General features: G+C 39.6%; 1 protein-coding gene across 2 annotated transcripts in view; it reads left to right on the plus strand.

The window, feature by feature from the left end:
• The first annotated feature begins 2,861 nt into the window (after nt 1–2,861).
• LOC137282328 (nucleolar protein dao-5-like) overlaps nt 2,862–27,937 on the plus strand; it is a 64,196-nt gene continuing 39,120 nt past the window's right edge. The window contains exon 1 of one of the 2 annotated variants that reach the window (XM_067814072.1): nt 2,862–2,981. The gene's annotated coding sequence lies outside the window, so the exon portion shown is untranslated. The remainder of the gene's footprint in view (nt 2,982–27,937) is intronic. The other variant, XM_067814071.1, reaches the window with a different exon arrangement.

Below are 27,937 nucleotides of genomic sequence, written 5' to 3' on the forward strand. Positions count from 1 at the left end.
CTTTAATTCTGATGAAACCACGAAACTGCCCTACTTTCCAATGACGGCCTACTATTTCAGCGTTTGATGGATAAGCTGTAAGCTGACTGGTATGGAAGGTTGTGCTTATAATATGAAATACATGTATTATCAATTATACGTCGCATTGTGATGTTTATTACTGTTTACATCGTAAATCAATGTCAGTTTGCTTCACTGAGTTCAATTTCTCTTATATCTAATAGGCAAATAATATTACTTTATTTTCAATACATAAATAAATATGTTTGAATCCTGTGGTATTTGGCAATTGAATCACGGCACTGTACTAAGGCTCACTTCCTCTTTTTTAGAACTAATTCAAACTCAGAGCGCTACTTTCTTATAACTGGGATCAGGATAACATAAAACAAAATTCGTATCTTGTGAATATCTGTGTCATATATTTGTTTGTTTTCTAACAAAACATCAACAGTATTCCCGAGTTGCTTTGACTGTCTGTACATAATCGAGTCTAGACGAGACAATCCAGTGGTTAACATCGTGAGCATCTATCTACGTAATTAGGATACAAAGACAATTGTCAACCAGATCAACTATTCTGATACTCGCCTCTTACAACAAGCATGTAAAAACCAGGGGTGGTGGGGTAGCCTCGTGATTAAAGTTTTCGCTCGTCACGTTGACGGCAGAGCAGAGCCACCTTTAGTCTGTGAAGACGACCCTCTGCCAGTCGCGTCTCTGCCAAGTATGTTCAGTCTGTGCACACCGAAGTCTTTAACTGTTCTGATAGCCTTAATCCTGTTTGACGACTAAAACTGATATACTCTGCAGCAGAGACAATGAAATACATGGAAGTTAAAAAGGAAAATGGTTGCAGCTAAGGACCGGTCCATACGTGTTCTTCGCTTAAGTGACTGATTCACCACGGCAAACTCTACAGCTACAACAGTACCAGGGTTGCACATGATCTCAGTCTGGACCGGAATGGTCTATGCGCCACAGGTACTCACCGGGAACGACCAGTTCTAAGGGTCGTTCTGACTGCGATGTCCGTGGTAGCAAGGATACAATGTATCCCCACAAGCCAAAAGAGTCATGTTTAGTTCAGTGGCGATCGGCCGTTTACTTCTCTGTACAGACGGCATCACTTTACAAACACCTTCGAGAACAGATGACCTTCGATCTGAAGCCTGAACCTTTTGGCTATGCCATGACGAACCTCGGTCAGTGGCAATGGCAGGTGTTAGATATGATCAGAACAATTTCGTATGATCTGTTGATTGTTCAGATAATGCATGTCGTATACATTTGCATTGAAATAGTTTATAGTTTTAACATTTCTACCAATATATTTTTAGTGTGGCTGATTTGGGGCAGAGTGTGTCAATTGAGAAAACACTGTACAGTTGAGATTTTTTCTCTTCATGACAAAACAATGGAGTTATTTATGTAAATGGGTTACTTTTCAGATATAGTTGTTTATGTCCTGGTTTCTTGTTGAGTAACTCCGCCTTCAGCAATAGCCCAGCAATATGGCAGCGGTGTGTCAATGATCGGCGTCACGAGCCTCGGTCTGCGCAACTGGGATACTATAACGTGTCATCCAAGTCAGCCAGCCTGACCACCCCTCACCATACAGTTATGACAAGAGTAGGTTGCTACATACCAGCCATAACCCGGACCTTCACGAGTATGAATGACATGTAGTGAAGAAACTAGAAAACAATGATGTTTTGGAGCAAGATAGTAGAAAAATCAGAACGGGAGCAATAATGGTTCAGCGTCCTTAAAAATACAACAGCTGGCATCACTTTGGATATGCCCACTGCATCAAGTTGTCATACATCGAAGCGGCATAAAATCGAACACACTCACGCGTTGAGACAGAATTCATCCATGTCTTTTGCAGAACAGAAATCATCCTTCTTCTTTGACGTATTAAAATGAACATATTTATCAACACTATTCGGGTGCGGGTTCGGATGGACTCAACCAAAGACGTACTAGAGTTTGTTCTTTTCTAAGAAAGTGAAATCCCAAATATGACACATGTTGTATTCAGGTGCACCTGGTGGCGAACCACTGATGGTTCTTCATATGTGGACTGGTGAAGCAGGTTTGCTGTGAGCTCAAAGTGGGTAAGTTAGCAAACGCTTATCACTTTTCATCTCTCACTTGTACGAAGTGTTCCATAAATAACTCATCATCATTACACGTGTCTGTATTTATGAATAAATAAATGCATATACAGACATACACGTATGCACGCATGCATGCACGCGCATACAGACTGACAGGTATAATCTTTTTCTTTCTATGTGTGCGCATACCTCAGCCAAACTGACATAAATGTTTTTGGTCTGAAAAAAGAAGACTTATACCAGAAGAACTTATAATATCTAAGTGTATAGTGTTACGGTTGATAATTTGCCGTCATGATACCTTCCTGTCGCCTATGCATGGATATATTCAAACAGATGATGGTTGCGGAAAGAAAGATTCAGCTCGACGTTTAGCAGCTAGATACAAATATCCTTCCCAGTGTTGATCGTCCCTTGGAGACCCTCGGATAATAAAACTTCCCGAATGTTTAAACTAGCCAGTGACATATATGCCATGTTAAAACCCCGCAGTCCTTCATCGTAGCATCTCCGGTTGCCGAGCAGCTGCATCGACAGGGAGTTCAATGACGTTGCCAGCGAGTGGCCAGAACCTCGCTGGCGCTTCCATCGGGAGAGATACATCACTGCGTGTATCTCTGGCGAATTTTCATTGAGCTCCTTGCTTCGTCTTCGTCAGGCTTTACATGTAGGTATGATGCTTAAGTTTTAGCTTGACTCACATGTCGACCAATCAACTGGTAGCATGATGTCACGTGGTGTAACAAGAGGAATGTAGTGCTTGGTTCGCTGCTGACAGCTCATTACTGAATTCTCTACGATGGAATAGACTGGATTATATGTACTTTTACCAAGACGTGGAGCCAGTTACGTTGAGATGTGAGTATGCTGTTTTCCTTTCTCTGTTTACCGAAGATTTCAGCTTGTTTGATTAATATTTAGGAATATTAGATAACGGGATCACCAACATCACCAACGCAAAACATGGCTTCCTCTCGTCTCTGCTCTCTATTGCATACATGCTTATATGGTTTCTTTCGCTTCAAGACAAATTAATTAATCTTTAAAAATGTAATCATACAAAGGACGATGCTTATTGCATGTAAATTTCAATAACAAATAGAAACGTACGTACATTTCTCTATAAACATGTGACACAGGTAGTGTTGAAATCGTGTCGAATCCAGGTGAGGTAAAAATATATACATCTCATCTCAGTTGCAAACTCTGATATATCACTTTGACATAACGCCTATGGTAAGTAACGAGTGTATTTCGTACATAAGCAGCAATTATCGCCCTGCAGTGAGCTCAGCTGGTGTTCCGGATAGCTGTGTAAATGAAAAATATTGACTTTGTTGTACGGCTGTGGAGTCAAGTGCATATAGTATACCTAATCCATTCGACAAACGGAAAGTGCGCGAGTACTCTGCATGAACTGACTGGCATTTAAGTTAAATCTGCAAACAACCCCATTTCTTGCTGATGCGCTTCTAAGATGACAGAGGTCAACTTTATTACAAAGAGAATGCCTACAGGGAATTCTGAAAACAATCTTTATGTTTATAGATAGCATCAACAAAGGTTAATGGTCCCTTGTGAAACTCTGAACTAGTTTGTATAGGAGGTCACCTAGTAAATCAATGAGTAAATCAATCAATTTACTTTATGATTTCCAAGATTTAGTGGTTGTTTGTTTTTAATCGTTCCTGTCGTGCGGTGCAGAGGATATGTCAATAATGCTGTGCACGGCCTCCTCTGAATGACCCACCGAGGACATTTATATATTATTTGTGGACATTATTTATGGACTTTATTTACGGACATTATTTATGGACAATAGTTAGGGACCTTATTCATGGACAATAAATACGGACATTTTTATGAACAATAGTTACGGACATTATTTCTGGACAATATTTACGGACATTTTTATGGACAATATTTACAGAAATTGTGTATGGACATTATTTATGGACAATATTTACGAACAATACATATGATTTTGCTTCGACTGATCGTAAAACATATTAGTAATGTCCTTATCAATTCAGGCATAGTGTTAATTGCAAGCTAATACAAACTAATTATGTTTGCTGTTTGTAAATTATCACACAGCTCGTAGGGATTAAGCGGCAGTCTATTGACTGTGTTGTCATGTAGTTCACAGACTGTACTGAAATATATACTTAGTCTAGTACAAGCTGCCAGGGAGAAATGCACTTCAGATGTGCATTATGTTTGTGAATCCGTACATGTATGCAGAGACCATATATCGGTATATGGTCTCCGATGTATGTGCATATATAGCTTATATATCTCACATGGATCATGTATAATCCTGCTGTATGACTCACTATGATTAACTGTGGAAAGCATGTAACCATGTAAATGATTATGTTACCTTCGTATTCGCCGAGCTACAATTTCTGTGATCAATAAGACGCATGTAGAAATGCGCTTCACAAATGTTCTCTCCATCACAGGAGAGGTACGTATACAAATGGTTCGGAAACATCCAAGACACGGTCCTCTGCTGTACCAGTTAGACATCACAAATATGACAGACACGCTGGGCAAGTGCCACAACTGGGACAGATACACTGGCTAAGTTCGCTACCTCGAGACCGCGAATATAACAGACACGCCGGCCAAGTGCATCACAAGTATCACAGACACACTTGGAAAGTGCATCACACACACACACACACACACACACACACACACACACACACACACACACACACACACACACACACACACACACACACACACACACACACACACACACACACACACACACACACGTTCAGGTATGAATGCACCCTTACGGCGCTCTAATGCACCACCCACAAACAAGACTCCATTCATACGCTACACTGCTCTAATACACCTCACACAAACAAGGCTCTACTCATTAGCCATACTGCTCTAATACACCACACACAAACAAGGCTCTATTCATAAGCGATGCTGCTGTAATACACTACAAACAAACAAGGCTCTATTCATAAGCCACACTGCTGTAATACACCACACACATGACTCTATTCATAAGCCACACTGCTCTAATTTACCAAGCAGACTGCTTTGCAATGAAACACGCTGCTGTAACTCAACACCATATGTACGCTATATACGTGATACACACCATAACACATAATTAGAACACATCTTCTACCTCTTCTCCAATACATCTACGTTGGTAAAAGTACTCAACTCCACAGCGTTAAGAAACACGTCTCAGTTACATCTAAACCACTCCCAAAACGCACCCAAGTCCAACTGCAAACAACAACCTACCACATAATACTACTCATACCACTGAAATACACCCAGTACTGACATCAGTACACTACACAGTACCAGTACACATTTCTGACTAATCTAGCCCTGCCATGCTCACTATCTTAATACGGCCCTAACGGAGAGAAGCTGGTAAGATGTGGCTTAATATGACAAGAGCGTAGGTCGACTCACATCACTCTTGTTTTGGGTATATTTGGCCAAACTAAAAGCATCCAAGCCACGGGCGCTCAGTATATTCAATTCCATAATGAACAACGGTTATGAGTAACGCGTTAACGGTATATGAGCCTCAACGAGCCTTGTTATGTATGTACAACAATATGCACTTAGCTCAGCGTTGCTGCAGACTGACGGTGCTGGTTTAGGCGTCCCCGGGGAAGATCTTCAGTCAGGGAAGCAAAGAACCCACAACAAACGCATCGACTTTAAATTATATTTTTTTCTTCCTTTTCAATTTGCGATATTGAAGCCGAAGGCAGCAAAATGAAACTTTTGAGATAATCTGGGTTCTGAGAAAGGCGGACAGTGGATCAACACTGGAATATTTCAACTCGCTGATTGATCTCGCCAGAACGAAAGTCTTCGCTCCTGATTCGGTTTCCGTCTTTTTTTTTTCATTATAGGTGGGACAATTGAAACGAGATAATCGTCGTGTTGACAATTACGGGTACGTGTGTCCATGTATGTTTCTAGTAGTCAGGGGGTTGGATTTGTTGCCCAATGATATCCCATACTGCGAATTGACGTGGATAAACAAACTGACACAATATCCGATGAGTCCGATTCAGTAAGACTTCGACTGCCCAGTCCTGCTTTATCACATACTTGCAGAGTCTCAGTTCTGGGTAAAACAACAGGCATCGTGGACTCCAAACATGTGTACCCCTAATCGTCCACTACCAAACATACACCGTCCAGCCATTTATAAAACACCTGGTATACTTGTCACATATACTTCAACACTCATTATACTGGACACACCATGCATCGCACTATCTACACACAACAGACCACACTGAACACCTCCCTATCAAAGAACAACCACACACCGCGCTCCGTATGTGAAACGCCATGTTCTACAACTACTGAACAATTCACACTATTCTCCACATATCATATACCACACATCACATTACACACGCAACGCACCCCGAACCACACACCACACAGCTCGCGTCACATGTCAGTTTATAAACATATCACACGCCGAGTTCCTAACTCCAGACACAATACGTTATAGACGACACGATCAACGCTCCACACACAGAGCATATAACAAACTGCACACACCACACATATCACACAAGACATTTCAGACACTACGCACCACGCAGCAGACTCATAGCATATCACATACAACAGAGCACACGCAACACACACCACTTATCACAACACATTACACACAACACACACCACTTATCACAACACATTACACACAACATACACCAGCCCAGTCACACCAAAGAGCACACCATCCGCACCAAGTACCAGATACCACACTTTACAGCATCATCGACCAACGACTCTGTATTTTCATGTACGTGAACCTCCTCATTGTTCCTTACAATAACACAATGTTAACATATTCATTATTCATCTACCTCGATACACCCTCAATCTGTCATACACAACCTTCCAAGCATATCTAATATTTTGTGTACAACAGCCGGCGTACAGTTCTCGTTTCTACTCCTGTAGCTCACAATTATGTGAATAAACGCACTCAAAAATATTTGGAACACGTGTACCGGTGATATCGATGCATCAGTAAAATCTTGCATCACACATACATAATAGGTTCAAATTTACGAAAACTTGTGTTCATGAAACCCAACTATGCCCTGGTTTTCAAGCTCTGGAGGATCAATCATAACGTGATTAAACAGTGTCGTCTTGTAACACTACCTACATATTTCATCAAGTTACACCTGATAACTCAGGTGACAAAACGCGTCAGTCAATATGAAATTGATTAAAGTCCTTTTCGTCCGACGTGGTCCGCCTATCACAGCTGGTGTTTACTGAATAGATAATATACCACAACGTTCTTGTATTAATTACTTAATTATTTTTATAGCTAGAAACACGTTGTAAATGCTACGCATCCAGTCTTATAAGATGACAAAGTTTACATAATTATGTGGGTTACCACTGAAAACAATAACACTGTCCAACAACAAAAACCAACTCATAAACACAAAACAGACATTATATAGTGTGAAACTGCAATTAAATTTTATCACTAGTACGTATTAGGTGGTAGATTCATGGATCACAATCTGGGCATATTCAGAACAACCACGAAACCCCCTGGAAGCATTATGAGAAAAAGGAGGGGTGGGGTAGTCTTGTCCTTAAAGCGCTTACTCTTCACTCGTCACACCAAAGACCCGGGTTCGATTAGGCACATGAGTACAATATGTGTGAACATTACTAAAATGACATGAAGTTAGATTCACTCCCTCGAATGAAATTTTGATAACAGTATTTCCGTAAGTAATTAAGAGTGAAAGTACCGTGCAACTCCAGCAAGTCAGATATAACTGACGTTTGCACTTTTGTAAGAGATGAAATGGTCTTTGTTCGGGATGGGATTTTGTAACCTACACAGTAAAATCTCCATTAGTAAATGACCTATATCATCATAGGTTAGCAACTTAACCAAAACTATTGTCAGATGTACCATAGAGTATATTTGACGCGCTCCAATCGGACATTAAAATTCCCACCTTAGCAAGTGTCATGGCATGACTCCAAAATGCCTGTGCCAACCTAATGAGCTCCTTGCACAGGAATGAAGATACAATCATGTGCACCCACGATAACATTTTGTGTTGTGCTAATTATATTTAAGTACATCTGCCTGTCTACACTATATGTTATTCATTAGGAACATTTGCATCAATCAATCCCGCGATTCGGCACAGCAAACTATTTTATTTATTGATTTTAGATAAAGGCATGCTTGGAATCAAAATATCAAGTTCCTTGAATGCCGTTTTCCAGAATAACAAATTCCTCCCCAAAATAATGCAAACGAGTCAACGCTTTCTGTATCTGGGTTTGTCCTTAATAGTTTTCCGAAGGTTGTGACCGCAACAACGCCCGACATGAATAGTGTTTAATGGCGTGTGGTAGTCATCTTCGGAGATTCACATGGCATAATGAAGAAAGTCCAGCGTTGGACCGAGAAAGGGAAACCCATAAGTTACCCCGCTGTCTATAATGAGAACCATTTTCTCGTAACAGGGACTTAATCTTGTTACCTTCGCCTATTGCTCATGTACTATGCTTACCATTGAGCATAAATGCACATCCATCAAGTACTAAGTTACACCTTTAACTGAGCCGAAGTATGATGAAGTGTACTATCAGACTAGATTGCCACTAAATCGTCATCCTGGCGCTTGGTAAGTGCTTCAGATTCTAGTGGATTATGATTGTGTCTTTGCAATATTCAGGCAGTAATGCTAGTAGAGACGGCTCTATATTTGGTACAAGGAGATTTCTGCTCGGGTTCGATTTCAAGATTTACTGACGTTCATTTGTCTTTATTAGAAGATACATGAAATCTGGGTCGCCAGTGGTATTAACCTGCCCAATTCTTTAGTGACTGCACAGACTACATGTACACAGTCTGAGTCTCACTCAGCTGCTAAGTGAAATACAACCGTCTTGGAAACCCTTTAGATGAAAAAATATACGCGACGTAACTAACGGATATTGATGTCCATGCATGCATTGGCGACTGTGTACTGGAGCAGCAGGGCTTTCGTTTACCCAATAAAATACTAGCATTCTGTCCTGATGCGATTTTTTGTCTCTTTCTTTTGGAAACATTCTTATCTGGGTGCAATTGTTTGTATTTATTTTTTTCTCTACTTTTTTTGTATCTTGAACTACGATTAGCATGATCAACCTGTATGTATCGGAAAATCGTGAGAAAAGCATCATCTTTCATTAACTGACGAAAGTGACGACGTACAACTGCTGATATCACTGCTTCTGATATCACTGCTTCTGATATCCTGTTTCTGATATCACTGCTGGTGATATCCTGCAGATGATGTCACTGATGATGATATCCTGCTGATGATATCAAACACGGGTTTGTCTAGACCATTACACAAGGTCGTCATCAACGAACTGATGTGATTAGTACAACAGAGTTACGGAATAAACAATCAAATTCAAATTACATTCCCGCTGTGTAATTGCATTTGAATTAGGGACTAGAAAACTGTTGCAAAAGTTATACTTCAGATAATTTGCAGAGTGATTTCTTAATAGTCGCGACATTGAGATGACAATGGTAGGTCTCGGTTATAAATAGTACATTACTGGAATGGAACTTGTCCCATACGGTATTTTTCTAATGATCTCTCAATGAATCCCCTGTTGACTGACCGAGCAGGCACCGCGCGCTATAATGGCGCTTCGGAGTTGCGTGGAAACTCTTATGACATCATGTACTGACGAGGTATTCACACTTCTTATCAACGGTTCCTACTAGATGTTTTGCCTGATGTTCAGGACAATTCAGAATGTAACATTTTCTGATGATTTTTTCCCAAAGACGACTATTGAATGTTGCCATTGGTAACGCGATGCCTATCTGGATGCTTCGGGCGTTCCCAGTTTCATCTCAGTGTCCCCTGAGACATATAAAACATTAGGAAATCGTCGATTCGGTTGATTGTTCAGATACGCAAGTCATGACGTTGGTATTGTTATTGTAATGCCCCGAAAATATGTCTCTGTACACAACAGACAATCATCTCTTTATGAATGAGATACTACATAGGGAAATATGACAGATCAGGAATTCAACATACAAGGACTCGAAACCATAACTTGCTGAGGTTTTCCGGGAAACATGATCATGAAATGTTCTCCCTTTTCGCGCTGGTGACAAAAAATGTCCGCTGAGTTTCTAAACGAAATCATTCCTTTTTCGTCTAAGTGAACGACTGTCTTGTCTTTGATTGTGTTCGTGAATGGTACCTGCATCATTCACTTATTATCTTGCAAACTCGTGAAGTTTTAGCTAAATTATCTACAGATAAATCAACTTACAAATTCAAATTTTAAAGCATCCTTAAAAGAGAGTTTGAATGATCGTCCAAATACAGAAGTTGCTCATCCATAAAGTTTTTAGTAATATTTAGGTTTCGTGTGACTGAGTGACTATGATATAAGGCAAGTGGGATTAACTGGATATGGGAACGAGCAATATGTATTTTTCAGCAAGTGTGAGAACGTGGTTTAACATATTTGAATTTTCATTAAAACCAGTGTGCTTTATAAAACACACAGCCTGGTAGAATAGAACCAAACAGTAATGACATCAACTGGGGTTCTCTTTTCGTTTCAAACGAAAGATTGTAGAAACCGCGGCGGCGCCCTGTTTTCAGCCCAAGCTGAGGTCCCCAAGGCTTATACTTGTTTCAGTTAAAGTAATTTTCATTATCGTGAACACTTTGTGCATAGCTGTCCCAGATAATATAGGGTCACCTGGGCAATATTCCCTCAGGTGCACGACAGGATCATCAGAAATTGGCTTCATACACAACTGGTAGAAACGAACCCTGAGTTTTGGGGTGAGCAGCGGCTGTCCCTCCACCTCCTGGTCCACCGTTATCATGCTGAATTATGTAAGCCAATTTCCGTCTACCGATGCGAGCGTTGTACCTTGAAATGTTGAACCGTGTTAGCTTATGTCTGCCAACTACTGCTGGCGTTTTGCCCTGAACTGCTGAGCTGGGTTAATACATCTCTACCAACTATAGCGGGCGTTGTCATTGTTGAACCTGTTTGCCTTTGCCCGGTTTCTATTGCCAGCTTCGTTCCAGCGTTGTTGTCGAATCATGTTATCCTATGTCTACCAACTTCTGCGAGCTTTGAGCTCAGCATTGTTGAGCAATGTTAACTCGTGTTAACTATATCTGATATACTCTGCTTTGCTGGACCATGTTAACCTATGCGAGCTTTGTGTTGTTCATTGTTGGACAAAGTTAGGCTATGTCTGTTAACTATTGTAAGCATTTGTCCATGTATTGCTGAACCATGTTGGCTTATGTCTATCAACTACTGCGAGCACGGTATCTATGCCCAGCAGGGCTGAACCATGTTAGCCTATGTCCACCTACTATTTCCAGTAACGTTGAAGCATTCAAAGCACCCTCTTCCAACATCTGATAGATGTTATGTTTCCATGTCAAAGAACAGAATTAATCCAGACACATCTAGCAAAGAACCCACTTATTATCAGCTCCAGAAACACAACTCCTCTTGGATATATATCATCACAGTAGATGTATTACCAATTATCTCGAAGCTAGATCACTTACACATACTTAAGGCTCGACAGATGCAGGACGGTCTGAACTTGAAAAATATGATTTGTAGGGCTCACACCATAATGTCCTGTAAATAAAACATTTCTTACGCGCCTTTCAATTGAACAAGAGGAAGAGTGGTTGCTAGGAGTATAGTTTACATTTATGTAAGTAATTGTGAAAATATTTGAATTTGTATTCTTTTGTGCTTTTTTTCTGTTTTGTTTTCTAAATGGAATTGTGATTTGATAATTTGTTCCTCCCATTTGACACATATCAAAATATCTGCATTCACACAAAAGTCCTGATATTTCTTTAGTGATGTTAATTCATCTGAATGCTTATTAGCCTCATGGGCGTGTTCTTTCTTTCCACCAGCATGAAACTGGAAAATTACGAAAAGTTGAAAGAAGTGTTTGGCGCAACATGATGTGATTACGAGTGCCCAGGTGTTTAAAAAGCTTGCCATATTAACCAAATATTCCCGTCTAAAATAACAAACCACCGCGAATAAGTGAACAGCTTCAAAGGCTTTTATAGCCGTGTTCCTCTCTACAATCCATACACATTAACACCACAATAAAACTCAGTAAAACCATGAAAGGTTTCAAACGTGTTATAATGACCCGCTAATGCATCACGCAGTGTTTCCCCAACCAGAGCTAACCAGGTTTCCAATTTCAAGTGTAAATACCCTGTATATTCAGCCATACTACCAGACTCAGGTGCAGATCCAACGCTTGCTCCCAAACATTAATCGATCCACGTGTTATCAAGACCACGGTGTATTCGTACAGTAAATCATCCTCTCGCAGTTAGCTATTCAGACAGAGCAGCGGAGTCTCGGGAGATGTAAAGAGAACCCTGTATAACCTTTCATTGAGCATACTGAGTTTACATTGTTAATGTTTTAATGTGACAATATGTGATTGAACAAACTGCCATCCGTGTTCCGTCAGCATCAGATTCTCCGCTGAGTAAGAAATAGAAAGAAAAACTTCATATTTTTTGTTCTTTTTCCCATTTTTGTTATTTTTTCTTTTTCTTTTCTTTTTTCTTTGAGGGGTAGGGGGGAGAGTCTTTTGGTTTCTGTTGTATTATTTTATGTGTTTTGAACTTTAACTCTACTAGTGATAATGCACTTATGCAAATCCGTCTTGTAAGTGCTAACACGCGTCATAGTATCCCCATTGCAATGACTAATGATCATGATGTTGATCATTATATAATCTGACTCGATTAAATACAGACGGCAGCCATAGAGCTGAGTATGGCGTAGGACAACAGACCAAATGTAAGCAACAATGGACCAGCCACTCAAGACTTAGTAATAAATTGTCAGCAATAACTCATTGGGGAACGAGCAGGTTGAATGAACCATGTTACACAGCCTGTCCACCAAACACTTAAGTGACTGACATCATGGTCATTGATGACGCCGGACTGCAAACATCCGACTCTGGACCAAACACTTCAGTAACTGACATCATGGTCATTGATGACGCCGGACTGCAAACATCCGACTCTGGACCAAACACTTCAGTGACTGACATCATGGTCATTGATGACGCCGGACTATAAACATCCGACTCTGGACCAAACACTTCAGTAACTGACATCATGGTCATTGATGACGCCGGACTATAAACATCAAACTCCGGACCAAACACTTCAGTGACTGACATCATGGTCATTGATGACGCCGGACTATAAACATCAAACTCCGGACCAAACACTTCAGTGACTGACGTCATGGTCATTGATGACGCCGGACTATAAACATCAAACTCCGGACCAAACACTTCAGTGACTGACATCATGGTCATTGATGACGCCGGACTATAAACATCAAACTCCGGACCAAACACTTCAGTGACTGACATCATGGTCATTGATGACGCCGGACTATAAACATCAAACTCCGGACCAAACACTTCAGTAACTGGCATCATGGTCATTGATGACGCCGGACTGTAAACATCCGACGCCGGACCAAACACTTCAGCAACTGATATCATGGTCATTGATGACGCCGGACTGAAAACATCCGACTCTGGACCAAACAGACCTCAAGAACGCTGAGTGAGTACTAAGTTGAATGAGCTTATTTTGCAGTTACTAGACATTGTTGTTTTCAGCCTTAAGCAGTCCGTTGCTGTAATACCTTCTTTGTTTGCGAATTATGTCGATTGCGGATTCTAATCTGACCGGAAAGAACGTCGTAAAATGTACACCGTATATATCGTAACAGTACCTCCGACATATACTCTTAAAAAAGTAGGGGAACCTGAACTTTCAATTTGGATAGTGTAAACGTTAACAAACGTTTCATGGACAGACATGAACGCACCACCATTTCCCTCTATCATCACCCCACAACGCATGACATGCACGTGCACAACGAGATACGTAGTCCCATACACGTGCATGGGGTCCCATTCTAGATTTTGACGTTTTTTTCAAGAAGGTTGAGAAATCACTTAGAACATAAATTTTGATACTCATCTTGCATCACACATTTGTGTTTGTTTCTAGTCGTTTGTTTTAAAATGAAAATCGTACACAAGCAAATTACATGCCATACACCCATCATCTTTCAAGAGCGACTACATTCCAAATAACTATGGTTGTAAGGAAGTGCAAATGGTGATGCACTCTCAAAACACTCAACAATATCATATCAACATTGATTGACTCCCATAAATCTCCTAACTGTTTAAGTCGTAAGTGAAAAAAGATGAAGATCCCCTACTTTTTTAAGAGTATATATGCGAAGTGGCTTATGCCGCGCTTTCTGGTCGCAGTGAGGATAGATTCCACGTGGTCCTTTTCGTTACGCACACTGATGTACAGAATAATAGGGATTATCGTTCGGAAAGTTAATGAGTGAGTGAGTTAAGTTTTAACCAGCTTTTAGCAATGTCCAACAATATCACGATGGAAACCAAAATGGGATTCACACATTAAACCAACGTGAGGAATGGTACCCTGGGGCCCGTTTCACAAAGCTCTCATGCCGGTCCGACCTCGTAAAGCAGATCGTAGACCACCTCTTACTTTTTAACCCCGTTTCACAAAGACCTCGTTCATTTCCACTGTGTCGTAAACAGCCCCAAATTTAGGACCCCCGATTGACCTGTCGTAAATGCTTTAGGAGGTCGTAAACACTACTAGTACAAAGATGGTACTGCGAGTGATCAAAACACGCTAACTGATATGGCTTGAGAAATTTTGAGACAGGTCGAACGAGCTCGACCATATTAGACCATTTCTTGGAGGTAGGTCGGATGGACAAGAGTAAACAAAAACGTTTCCGATAACACTTTCAGTACTATGTAATATATATATGTATTTTGCGTATGGTCCAGATATGTTTTCATGAAACCAGTATCTACCTTTAGCCTTGTTCAATATCACATCATACGGATATAGGGTATACTGTTTTATTCTTTGAACATTTTTAATTGATTGAATAAAAGTTACGAAAGTAGTTGACACATTTAATATAACGGACCATGGTTAAACCTTTACACAAGACTAGTGTTAGTAGATCAAACGTAGACATAACCGTAGCATGGTTAATGGACAGCGGTTACTTCAAACCTTATACTTGAACTGCTAATTTTAATGGAACTGATTTATACATTTTATCTTGTAATGTTCAGTAGAATTTAGAGAGAGGATAAAATTATTACGATAAGATAATATGTGCTATCAATTAAAAACATGACATTTGCATTGGTATTGAAATTGTGTTTCTATTTTGAAATACTCCGGGAATAACAGGATACGCAGGTGCCTGTTTGGTCTCGCTGTATGCGTTGCTATGCAACAAAGTACCTCTTAAACGATGTACGACACGTATATAGGACCCCGTGGTATGACACGGATGCGACGTCTTTGTGAAACGGTCGTAAAGGAGGTCGGAAGAGGGTCGTAAAGGAGGTCGGAAGAGGGTCGTAAAGGAGGTCGGAAGAGGGTCGTAAAGGAGGTCGGAAGAGGGTCGTAAACAAGGTCATATGGGCTACGACCTCCTGAATTTAGGAGGCTTTTGTGAAACGCAGCCCAGGTCTTCAGCGAGAAGAACGAACGCTTGGGGCACAAAAGGAAAGACACAACAGGTGAAAATAAATATATGGAACAAGCAGACCTACGGTTGGTGCTTTACTATTATTTAATGTTTTGATTTATTTTTTATTTTGTTTGTTTTAAGTATTCATCTTCAATGATTGCTACATCAGCATTGTGTAATATTGCATCTGTGTGGGAGAATCGAACTCGCAACGTCAGCGTGACGACTGAAGACTTGCGATGGTGAACTTGTTCATAAACTACTGTTTAAACAAACTGCAAAAGCGTTCCAATATGTGTTTCAAACAACCGACACTCGGATGTTAATTGCAGTGAGGAGGAGATTATTTTCTGTGAAGGAGTTCTCTTAATGGACTAGCCTTCTGGCTGTTATACGACAACCATGGGGAGACATTTTAGTTAACCAGCTTACCATCTTACTTAAGGACCGTTGCAGTGACTGAGTTAAAATTTTACGTCACATCGGCAACGTTTCTGCCATATGGTGACGAATCGGTTACATTGAATACATCTAGTTCATTACGATGTCAAATCAAAGTGAAGGCCCCCTTTTCACTTTTAATGCGACAGATATATATTTCCTAGCGGTGTACGTCTCATTCTCATTTAAGGAATTATTAATACACTCGGTCTGATAGCTGAAGCAACGTGATATTATAGTCATAACGGTGCTGACTTAAAATACCTCTCTAAAGATAACTTAATTATATTTCCTAACGAGACCAAACTGTACATAACCCGTGTGACAAGATCAGGAACATTCTATTGATTTTATGTCGTTATTGAAAATGTTGAAAATGTATTGAAATTAATTTCTCCTTCACAACTTTCGTTTTAATATTCTGCAATTTTGTGCGCAAGATAAAAGCCAAGTTTTCAACCTTCCTAAAAGAGACAATGCAAATCAGAAACCTGTTTATCTGGGGTTTTTAAAAGTCAAATAGTCATTTTTGCAGACATTGATCTTTTGGGTTTGATTTTGTTTCTTGTACAAAACTTAATTTTGAACAACATTTTTGTCGATATTCAGAAAGTAACACCATCAGGTGACTGAGAGTCCACGATATTGAGTGAGAATCAAGTGACATAGCGGAAGCGTCTAATAGAAACAGCTTTACTCTCCTCTTCTTGTTCAATGGGACGCTATTTGCTCACAACTGATTAGATTGGTGGGTTTTTGTTTCGCTATTTGTCCGACTATTTATAGGATGTAATGAGCTGTCAAATCTCTGAAAGAACCTAATCTACCGATCCCTGGGAATAATCATAGAAAAAATGTCCGGGCGCCTTAACGTCAGAATGACGTCAACCTACACACTCTGGAAATACAGCGAGTGAAGTATCATTTTTGCCTCAGGATTACCATATAGATTCACCATAGTCTAATTCTTGCATTGGCGTCTCAGATACTACGGTGTGGGGTAAACAAGAGAGTGCACTATTCGTTCGGTCGAGTCTAAACATGTTACACTTGACAAATATGTGTTGGAACGTGGAAACACAATATACTCTATCACAGAATACATTCCTTCACGGCCTATGCAGTGTTAATAAACAGTATATCGCATTGTTAGTACAATATACTATATAAACCTCATAAAGTGTCAGTAGAGTCCTTACATCGTATTAACTTCAAGCAGCGTTAATACAGTATAATACATTGCATTATTCTCATACAGTGTTAGTACAATATAGTACATCTTACTAACCTCATGCAGCGTTAGTACAGTATGATACATCGCATTTATCTCATATGGTGTTTAAACCGTGTAATACTCCCTATTAACCTCATACAGTGCTAGCACAATTTAATAATTCTTATTAAACTCATATAGTGTTAGTACAACATAATACATCCTATTAGCCTCAGACATTGTCAGTGAAGTAAATACATCCTACTGACCCGTGGAGGTCCCGGTGTAGAATAGGCCTTCAGCAACCCATGGCTGAATCTCACTATGTGGAGAAAACATGAATGCAATATTCGTTCCATCGAGTCTAAATATGTTACACTTGACACGAATGTGTTGGTGCTGTTTTGGACACACAATATCTTCTGTCATAGAATACATGTCTTCACAGTATGTGCAATGTTCATACACCGAACATTGCATTGTTAGTACAATATATCTTATAATCCTAATACAGTGTCAGTAGATTATTTACATCCTATTACCCTCATGCAGAATTAACATATGTATGCTTCAATAACAGATCAACCTCACACAGTGTTAGTACAGTATATACATCCAATTAACCTCATGCAGTGTTCGTACGGTACAGCAGTGACCGTCTGCAATGTTGGTACATACATAATATGTCCCATTGAACTCTTGCAGTGCTAACACCATATATTCCGAAACGGCTGATGTAGTGCCAGTGCAATATATTTCCCATTATGTTCCATGCAGTGAACACAGTTAATTAACATCACTTTTGCATTTGTGGTTTACCTATACAGCTGATCACGAAACCCTTTCATGCTTCAGCTATATCAGCAACGCCCATGAAAATTAATAAAATTCATATGAGTCCTGATGCATTGATCATTTGCAGTGCTCACAAACGTCCCTACAGTATAGAAGCTGACGGTTCTTCACTGATATTGACGTGAAATAAGACCAGCTGCTGAAGTGATATCTGTCAAATAATATTTGTGGTTCATCGATCTCTCATTCTCTGTTTAATTTTTGCTTAGTCTATTTCCGTTTGGTGACATCTCATCCCGCTATGGCTTATTCCTTGTCGTCAGAAACATGGTTTTTGAAAACTTAACTGTGTCAAACCAGTCTTGAACTCGGAAATCGTAATGTAAGTAAAACACATTACTGAAACGATGCCACGTTTTATATTCTATAATTCATTTCCCCGATTTCTATAACAGATATGTCTCGTACCAAGTTATGCCTCGTTATACAATGCCTGCTTTCTGATCATGATGATCACCTCTGTGAAATATAAACAGAATCTGTGTCTTCACATATGATATCCAGTACTTGAATATGTGTTAAACATGTAAACTCGGCATCTTATACGCGTTATAACGGAATTTATTGTTGCAAGTGGTAACGGCAGCGAATGTTATTTGTAAAGTCTTCACATTCAATAGCAGTTTAAACGTAACATCCGCTTGCGCAGGAAAACCACATTCAATCGGAACAATGTCCTTTTCCCCAGGTTAAATCATTTTATGCGTTTCCAAAAGTAGCATATACGTTCAAGTTACATGTTTGTGAAAAGGTTAAACTATTATCTAGTATAGTCCGCCAGTTTGACGCTATACAGTTCTTGCCATTTTGTCAAAGTCACAGTTAAGGTGTCATTAGAGCCGTATGTAAATGTTGTTATCTGATTTGATATTTAAACACATTTACTGGTTATAAAAAATACAATACATAAACAGAGAAATTGTAAGTCTTAGTAAAATATCGACAAAGTTTTTATTGCATTGGAACGTTATATTTTGTAGAACGAGACTTTGTATAGGGGTTTGTGCATGTGGAGATTTGTTAATATTCATATCTGGACATTATGATAATAATAATGTGTCCATTTATATCATGTCAGAATACGCACCAGGTATGCTTATAGCGCTAACAATAGTAAGGCATTATTGAAGTCCATCCAAGTAGAATATTTTTAGGAGAAACGTTGCTTGACGTTTTCTACGAAGGAAGATAGCTTAAGTTCATCATAGAGGAAATTCCATTTGGCAGATGCCATGTTCTGGTAGGACTTGTAGCCAAATGATTTAAAGTTCCACTTTAGAACACAGAAAAGATTAGCCGAGGATGAACTGAGTGTTCTTGGTGGCATGGAGGGAGAGAGAAGTTTCACAAGATACACAGTTACAATACCATGAATGGACTGATAAGTAAATGTAAGGATCTTATAGTCAATGCCAGCTTCAACAGGCAACCGGTGAAGAGACATCAGGACGGGAATGATGTGGTAATGATTTGTTTGGAGAGAAACTATGCGTGCAGCAGTGTTCTGGATTCGTTGCAGCTTTTGGATGGACTCGTGTGATGCTGCAACCAATACGATGTTGCAACAGTCAAGTCGTGAGAGAATCAGTGTTCTCACCAAGGCAGCAGTAGCATCATGTGTCAAGAGATGTCTAATCTGTCCTATGTTACTGAGATGGAAGTAACATTTTGTGCATAGATCCAAACTGTGATTCTTCATGGAGAGGTCAGATTGGAGTAGAACACCAATATTTCTGATGTATGGAGGAGGCTGAATCATGATGTTTCCAACGTTCAGCTCATCATGCTATGATTTTGCTAACATGCTACTTGTGCCAACAAGCATGACCTCTGTCTTGTGTTCATTTAGCTTTGGTTCGTTGTTGAGCAACAACAAACCACCAATTTGGTCAATGGCATCTTCCATTCTGGTTAATTCAGAAAATTTTAATGTAGTCACAGACCCTGGTAATACCATTAAACAGTTACTTTAGTTTGTTGTTGAGCAACAACGAACCAGTTTGGACAATCGCATCTTCAGTTCTAGTTAAGTCAGAAATGTAGTCACAGCCCCTGGTAATACCATCAAACAGTTACTTTAGTTTGTTGTTGAGCAACAACGAACCAGTTTGGTCAATGGCATCTTCAATTCTAGCTAAGTCAGAAATGTAGTCACAGCCCCTGGTAATACCATCAAACAGTTACTTTAGTTTGTTGTTGAGCAACAACGAACCAGTTTGGTCAATGGCATCTTCAGTTCTAGTTAAGTCAGAAATGTAGTCACAGCCCCTGGTAATACCATCAAACAGTTACTTTAGTTTGTTGTTGAGCAACAATGAACCAGTTTGGACAATCGCATCTTCAATTCTAGTTACGCCAGAAATGTAGTCACAGCCCCTGGTAATACCATCAAACAGTTACTTTAGTTTGTTGTTGAGCAACAACGAACCAGTTTGGTCAATGGCATCTTCAGTTCTAGTTAAGTCAGAAATGTAGTCACAGCCCCTGGTAATACCATCAAACAGTTACTTTAGTTTGTTGTTGAGCAACAACGAACCAGTTTGGTCAATCGCATCTTCAATTCTAATTAAGCCAGAAATGTAGTCACAGCCCCTGGTAATACCATCAAACAGTTACTTTAGTTTGTTGTTGAGCAACAACGAACCAGTTTGGACAATCGCATCTTCAATTCTAGTTAAGTCAGAAATGTAGTCACAGCCCCTGGTAATACCATCAAACAGTTACTTTAGTTTGTTGTTGAGCAACAACGAACCAGTTTGGACAATCGCATCTTCAATTCTAGTTAAGTCAGAAATGTAGTCACAGACCCTGGTAATACCATCAAACAGTTACTTTAGTTTGTTGTTGAGCAACAACGAACCAGTTTGGACAATGGCATCTTCAGTTCTAGTTAAGTCAGAAATGTAGTCACAGCCCCTGGTAATACCATCAAACAGTTACTTTAGTTTGTTGTTGAGCAACAACGAACCAGTTTGGTCAATCGCATCTTCAATTCTACTTAAGTCAGAAATGTAGTCACAGCCCCTGGTAATACCATCAAACAGTTACTTTAGTTTGTTGTTGAGCAACAACGAACCAGTTTGGACAATGGCATCTTCAGTTCTAGTTAAGTCAGAAATGTAGTCACAGCCCCTGGTAATACCATCAAACAGTTACTTTAGTTTGTTGTTGAGCAACAACGAACCAGTTTGGTCAATCGCATCTTCAATTTTAGTTAAGTCAGAAATGTAGTCACAGCCCCTGGTAATACCATCAAACAGTTACTTTAGTTTGTTGTTGAGCAACAACGAACCAGTTTGGTCAATCGCATCTTCAATTCTAATTAAGCCAGAAATGTAGTCACAGCCCCTGGTAATACCATCAAACAGTTACTTTAGTTTGTTGTTGAGCAACAACGAACCAGTTTGGACAATCGCATCTTCAATTCTAGTTAAGTCAGAAATGTAGTCACAGCCCCTGGTAATACCATCAAACAGTTACTTTAGTTTGTTGTTGAGCAACAACGAACCAGTTTGGACAATCGCATCTTCAATTCTAGTTAAGTCAGAAATGTAGTCACAGACCCTGGTAATACCATCAAACAGTTACTTTAGTTTGTTGTTGAGCAACAACGAACCAGTTTGGACAATGGCATCTTCAGTTCTAGTTAAGTCAGAAATGTAGTCACAGCCCCTGGTAATACCATCAAACAGTTACTTTAGTTTGTTGTTGAGCAACAACGAACCAGTTTGGTCAATCGCATCTTCAATTCTACTTAAGTCAGAAATGTAGTCACAGCCCCTGGTAATACCATCAAACAGTTACTTTAGTTTGTTGTTGAGCAACAACGAACCAGTTTGGACAATGGCATCTTCAGTTCTAGTTAAGTCAGAAATGTAGTCACAGCCCCTGGTAATACCATCAAACAGTTACTTTAGTTTGTTGTTGAGCAACAACGAACCAGTTTGGTCAATCGCATCTTCAATTTTAGTTAAGTCAGAAATGTAATCACAGCCCCTGGTAATACCATCAAACAGTTACTTTAGTTTGTTGTTGAGCAACAACGAACCAGTTTGGACAATCGCATCTTCAATTCTAGCTAAGTCAGAAATGTAGTCACAGCCCCTGGTAATACCATCAAACAGTTACTTTAGTTTGTTGTTGAGCAACAACGAACCAGTTTGGTCAATGGCATCTTCAATTCTAGTTAAGTCAGAAATGTAGTCACAGCCCCTGGTAATACCATCAAACAGTTACTTTGGTTTGTTGTTGAGCAACAACGAACCAGTTTGGACAATCGCATCTTCAATTCTAGTTAAGTCAGAAATGTAGTCACAGCCCCTGGTAATACCATCAAACAGTTACTTTAGTTTTTTGTTGAGCAACAACGAACCAGTTTGGTCAATGTCATCTTCAGTTCTAGTTAAGTCAGAAATGTAGTCACAGCCCCTGGTAATACCATCAAACAGTTACTTTAGTTTGTTGTTGAGCAACAACGAACCAGTTTGGTCAATGGCATCTTCAGTTCTAGCTAAGTCAGAAATGTAGTCACAGCCCCTGGTAAAACCATCAAACAGTTACTTTAGTTTGTTGTTGAGCAACAACGAACCAGTTTGGACAATCGCATCTTCAGTTCTAGTTAAGTCAGAAATGTAGTCACAGCCCCTGGTAATACCATCAAACAGTTACTTTAGTTTGTTGTTGAGCAACAACGAACCAGTTTGGTCAATGGCATCTTCAGTTCTAGCTAAGTCAGAAATGGAGTCACAGCCCCTGGTAATACCATCAAACAGTTACTTTAGTTTGTTGTTGAGCAACACCGAACCGGTTTGGACAATCGCATCTTCAATTCTAGTTAAGTCAGAAATGTAGTCACAGCCCCTGGTAATACCATCAAACAGTTACTTTAGTTTGTTGTTAAGCAACAACGAACCAGTTTGGTCAATGGCATCTTCAATTCTAGTTAAGTCAGAAATGTAGTCACAGCCCCTGGTAATACCATCAAACAGTTACTTTAGTTTGTTGTTGAGCAACAACGAACCAGTTTGGACAATGGCATCTTCAGTTCTAGTTAAGTCAGAAATGTAGTCACAGCCCCTGGTAATACCATCAAACAGTTACTTTAGTTTGTTGTTGAGCAACAACGAACCAGTTTGGACAATCGCATCTTCAATTCTAGCTAAGTCAGAAATGTAGTCACAGCCCCTGGTAATACCATCAAACAGTTACTTTAGTTTGTTGTTGAGCAACAACGAACCAGTTTGGTCAATGGCATCTTCAGTTCTAGCTAAGTCAGAAATGTAGTCACAGCCCCTGGTAATACCATCAAACAGTTACTTTAGTTTTTTGTTGAGCAACAACGAACCAGTTTGGACAATCGCATCTTCAATTCTAGTTAAGTCAGAAATGTAGTCACAGCCCCTGGTAATACCATCAAACAGTTACTTTAGTTTGTTGTTGAGCAACAACGAACCAGTTTGGTCAATGGCATCTTCAGTTCTAGCTAAGTCAGAAATGTAGTCACAGCCCCTGGTAATACCATCAAACAGTTACTTTAGTTTGTTGTTGAGCAACAACGAACCAGTTTGGACAATGGCATCTTCAGTTCTAGTTAAGTCAGAAATGTAGTCACAGCCCCTGGTAATACCATCAAACAGTTACTTTAGTTTGTTGTTGAGCAACAACGAACCAGTTTGGACAATCGCATCTTCAATTCTAGCTAAGTCAGAAATGTAGTCACAGCCCCTGGTAATACCATCAAACAGTTACTTTAGTTTGTTGTTGAGCAACAACGAACCAGTTTGGTCAATGGCATCTTCAGTTCTAGCTAAGTCAGAAATGTAGTCACAGCCCCTGGTAATACCATCAAACAGTTACTTTAGTTTGTTGTTGAGCAACAACGAACCAGTTCGGACAATCGCATCTTCAATTCTAGTTAAGTCAGAAATGTAGTCACAGCCCCTGGTAATACCATCAAACAGTTACTTTAGTTTGTTGTTGAGCAACAACGAACCAGTTTGGTCAATGGCATCTTCAGTTCTAGCTAAGTCAGAAATGTAGTCACAGCCCCTGGTAATACCATCAAACAGTTACTTTAGTTTGTTGTTGAGCAACAACGAACCAGTTTGGACAATCGCATCTTCAATTCTAGTTAAGTCAGAAATGTAGTCACAGCCCCTGGTAATACCATCAAACAGTTACTTTAGTTTGTTGTTGAGCAACAACGAACCAGTTTGGTCAATGGCATCTTCAGTTCTAGTTAAGTCAGAAATGTAGTCACAGCCCCTGGTAATACCATCAAACAGTTACTTTAGTTTGTTGTTGAGCAACAACGAACCAGTTTGGACAATCGCATCTTCAATTCTAGTTAAGTCAGAAATGTAGTCACAGCCCCTGGTAATACCATCAAACAGTTACTTTAGTTTGTTGTTGAGCAACAACGAACCAGTTTGGTCAATGGCATCTTCAGTTCTAGCTAAGTCAGAAATGTAGTCACAGCCCCTGGTAATATCATCAAATAGCTGAGTATCGTCGTCAAGACGGTGATGGTTAGCAGCTTTGTCACCCAGTTCATTCAATGACATCACGGTCTACGCACTTAGGACACGATGACATGGCATGGTCACGTTTGATGCATCGCTAGCAAGAGGAACACTTAAGCATCCTTAACGTCGGCTGGGTTTAAGGACTAATTCGTCGCTTCAAATCCCAAATAGAGATTCTAGATTCGTCTGCGCCAAGCCCATCAGGTCCATAGGTTTCATAAAAGTAGCGTAGATAACACAAAAACGTAGTTTCGAAATTCCGTAAATTAATATCCAAGGCAGCGTTACAGCATGCAAAACACGCATCTGTTTTGTGCTACGGGAATCCATGATGAATCAGTTTGAACATGACACCGCCATCCTGTTGTGAATAGCATCCACAGAACCAAAACCATTCCTCAAGAGAAAACCAATTTAGTAAGTTGTCTCCAATGTCCTGACCTCAGGAAACTGACGCAAAATCATCTGATAAGGAAACTATTAATATTTTCACAATTCATTTTTATAATGTAATAGTTGATAAGAACTGTCAGAATTTAATCAAAAGCCCGTTCTACTGAATACCATTACCATCTTTCTCTTCAACAGTCTGCCCCTTCACGTCCAATTTCCTTTGAAGCTAATATTGCGATGTTAGCGGTTTGTGGTACAATGTGCACAAAACAAAACAGAACAACGTTTGACCGAACATGTTGGACGGGATCAGAAATTTATCATTTGTCGCCCACCAAAATAGGTCCATTTTCTAACATTCGTTAGAGAGATTGTCAACACTCTCTTGCAGTTCCATGTAAATTTGTCTCAACTGCAGATCACCGGAGCCTGTTCAAGATCCACATCAGATGTCTCAGGTCCGGATGGAGTCTTCCTTCCAGGACAACAGAATTAGGCAAAAATAATGAAACGTCCATACGCTGGTGGGCTGCTTGTAAGTTGTTCGGAAAGCTGGCAAAGGCATATTGGTTCCTTTACACTCAAAGGCGGTATCTGTGTTAATATGAAGAATATTGCATGATATTTGTGAGATGATGTTATCCCAATTGGCCACGGCAACAGCACGAGATGTCTGCTCAAGCAAACTCATGCAAAACAAGTCAGCTACTATCATTTTCTTAGTTGTTATCTGCGAATGTTGTCATGGAACCGTCGGTGTTAATTGTTCTGTCACTAAAGGATCCATTAAAAAGAATCCGTATTTTTGTAAATAATCTTGCTATATCTTTAACGTTTTTGATAAACACTTGTTACTCCTGATCCTACGGATCAGTTATCATTGTGCTGCTAATGACAGATGAACCGAATATCCGAGGCTTCCAGCTAGTTCATCCTGGTAAATGAAGTAATTCAAATGGTTGTGAGCTATACTGTTTTCCAACCAGATTCCGTGGTCAAACTGGTCAGTCATCGTATCCCAGCTGGGTCTTGATGTCCATCACTGAACTCAATCACTGTCCGGACTTGATAGTTCACAAACTATACTATACATCATATACAGAATTCCTGTGTGCAGTTTAAGAAACCTATATTACCGATCAGTAGATCGATATTAAAGGCGTGCATCACTGGAATGTCTGGTCAGGTCTTGATTATTTACAGTCCACCTTTTCAGTTCTATAACTGAAATATTACTAAGAACGTAAGACTGTCCCAGTGCATCAATCTCCTCAATGATTTCAGCTGCCAGAGATATTTAGTAACTCGGGACCAATCCGCACTCACAATATTTACTATTATGGGTATAATACCTGTGTATAGTTCATTAAAAAAACGCCTTCCTATCGAGTATAGTTGTATTTCAATACAATAGATATTAAAGAACTTTAAACGGTACATTGGCTCCATGCATCGTCTCGTCAGTGAACGAAGCCACAAGAGATGGTTAGTTACCTTCTACGACAAGTTTGGATTACTGAGGACCAGTTCCCGTAAGTCATATCTACTGTTACGTGCATTTTACATGTACATTATGAACGTGTATATACTTCATGAGAGAAAAAAAACAGAGCTGCATTTCAATGCAACAACTATCAAACAGCCTTAATTATACTAGAAATTGATATGTTTATGTCACATCATTGTGTGGAACTTGAAGAGACTTTCGTATATAGCTTGATGTGTCGGGTTTAACACAGCAATAGAAGTCTGAGTTTAGAATAGGCAGGGACCACGTTTTTACTTCAATACAACCGGAAGTTCGACACAACGATCTTTGTAATTAGAAATACTGGCACCCAGGATATCCGAGGTTTGAGCTGCCTGTATAGTGTAATTTGTTTATGATGTTTTTCCCTGTTACGACAACACTGGGACCACATTTTGTTTAAGCAACTTGCCATCTTTCTTTATGGACTGATGCACTGTATATTTGATTTCAAAATCTAAACAAATGGAGGTAGAAATGTACTTATGTATGTAACACAGAAATATATCAAATCGATGTGAGTGTTATTCTGATATAATGAAACAGCAATACATTTAGACTGACAGCCGAAGCATCGTGATATTATAGCCATGACGGTGCTGCCTGAAAATAGCTCTCTAAAGATAACTTAATTATATTTTCACACAAGAGCAATCTGTACATCACCATAGAGACAGGCACAGTAACATTCTATTGATTTTATGCCGTTTTTGAAAATGGTTAAAATTTATTGAAATTTTTATTTCACAGCTTTAGTTTTAATATCTCGGTCCAGATAAAACCAAGTTTTCAATTTACTTGAAAACAGAACTTGAAAATCAGAGGCCGGAAGCGACATTGATTTCCCGATTTTCAGCCTACTCATTTTTGCAGATATTGATCTTTAGCTTTATTTTGAGGAATAAACATAAAACACAATTTTGAACAACATTTCTGTCGATATTCAGAAAGAAACACCATCATGTGTCAAACAAAAACATGACTGAGATTACACGACCTTGAGTGGGAATCACGTGACGGACCGGAAGGGTGTAATATGAACAGCATTACTCCCCTCTCCTTGGTCAGTGGGACGCTATTTGCTCACAACTGATTAGATTGGTGGATTTTTGTTTCGCTATTTGTCCGACTGGTTGTAGGATGTAATGAGCTGTCAGCTCTC

This window comes from Haliotis asinina, chromosome 4 (genome assembly GCF_037392515.1).
Source record: "Haliotis asinina isolate JCU_RB_2024 chromosome 4, JCU_Hal_asi_v2, whole genome shotgun sequence".
Classification (NCBI taxonomy): Eukaryota; Metazoa; Mollusca; class Gastropoda; order Lepetellida; family Haliotidae; genus Haliotis; species Haliotis asinina.